A 1,752-nucleotide genomic window follows, 5' to 3' on the forward strand; every position below is an offset into this window, starting at 1 on the left:
TCCCCCACCCTGTGGGGAACAAAGAGGAAGCAATGAGGAAGGGGACGACTGACTCCAAATTTGGGAAATATTCCTATAATGGCCTCTTGCCCTGATGGATTTCTTAACCTGTAATATTCAGCACCTATCTCCACGCACATTCCTCCCCAGGTCTGCAAATAACACAGATACGGTAGATTTAGATAACATTTGATTAGTCATCGAATTAGTTAGACATCTGATTAATTAGACAAAATTTGAAAGAAAAAATATTAAACTGTGCAGTTGAATGTTATCCAGAAGCAGGGAAAGGCACACAGCCAAATTCCTCCAGCTCTTTGTATTGTCACATAGCGTTGCTTGGATATCAGCTTATCAACAGACTGAGTTTCCACTGCCACCACCACATAAATGAAGAGCCCTTGCAAGAAAGCTGCACTGAATATGAATGCCAGCTTTTTAAAAGTTGGGAGTACAACACAGGGTAAGTTCCTTTTAAGCAAATCTGTCTCTTTGTTTCTGATATGTTATTTTGTAGATTTTTTTTTTTTCTGCCTGAATAGCCTAAGTGTTTTAATCAAACTTTATCAGGTATAGACCACTTGAATAGGTAAGATGGATTTCTTCAGCAATAGCCCAAGAAAAGCATACATGAATTGTTGCCACCAGAAAGAACATCAGTCATTTCCTTATGCTATTTGAGGAGAGAGGAAATCTTTCTGGCTTTGAAGAGTATTTATACTCTGCTCTACAGAGCTGGAAAACGGGAGGAGAGATATGGAGATGATTTGAGTACAGGATAGAGAATAGGCTTCAATTACAGAGAATACTAAAAGAGTATATCTTGCCTGGTATGGTTTCTGGAGTGTACATTGAAGGAAAGCCGTATTAAATAAAATATTCATAGTTTAATTTATAAGTTTATATAGTGGAAACAGTACACACAGACATGTTGACTGATGTTTTCCTAAGACATTTTTCCTCTGGACGATCTGAGCCCCAGATGTGTGAACTCAGAAGCAGAGTCTTCACGCATATTAAAATACATCTTAAGCAGGTGTCTGTGCATGTGTGTGTGATGTGAGCTCAGTGGATCAAACAACCCAATGCGGTAGGCATTGTAACTGCCGTCATAAAGATGAGAGGACTGAGGCTAACAGAAGGGAACAAACTCAAGTCTGTCCAGTTCTAAAGGCCACGCAGTCTCTATTATAGTTTCTTTTCTTCAGTTAGCATGTGGTACAGGTATGGATAGTAATCCGATCTGTTTATAGGATCTGTTACTATGTTTGATTTATGGTGTTCTTACCTCCTATCATTCAGTCATTCACAAGGCGAAGAAGTAAGCAGACAGGAAAGTACTCAGGGTTTCCACTCTGTGCCTTGGCAACCCATTCCCATATGTCTATTCTTCCTGGATTGTTAAACTCTTATTATTATACACACTTCAGACTCTGAATCCTAAATCACCAGGAAAGGAGACTTAATGATAGCAAGTGTGACTCCTTCATTCTGCGTCTTTGTCAGGCAAGTAGAAACATGACAGGTTTAATAGTTTATTTTATAGTACAATGCTATAAAATTGCAGATCTAAATGTGCAAGAAATGGAGAACTATGTAGAGATATACTACACTGCCACTAAAAATCCTATTTTTAAGGAATATTTAATGATCTTGGAAAGTGCACAACACACGTGTATATCATGATCTCCCTTTTTTCTAAAATCACACACAATGTGCACAGAAAAAATAAATAAATAAAAAGAAATCAAT

General features: G+C 37.8%; 1 protein-coding gene across 1 annotated transcript in view; it reads left to right on the top strand.

The window, feature by feature from the left end:
* The first annotated feature begins 348 nt into the window (after positions 1-348).
* Positions 349-1,752, top strand: part of FAM216B (family with sequence similarity 216, member B) — a 10,486-nt gene continuing 9,082 nt past the window's right edge. Inside the window, exon 1 of the mRNA XM_012648779.1 lies at positions 349-463. The gene's annotated coding sequence lies outside the window, so the exon portion shown is untranslated. The remainder of the gene's footprint in view (positions 464-1,752) is intronic.

The sequence above is a fragment of the Propithecus coquereli genome, unplaced genomic scaffold (genome assembly GCF_000956105.1).
Source record: "Propithecus coquereli isolate 6110/MARCELLA unplaced genomic scaffold, Pcoq_1.0 Scaffold11, whole genome shotgun sequence".
NCBI lineage: Eukaryota > Metazoa > Chordata > Mammalia > Primates > Indriidae > Propithecus > Propithecus coquereli.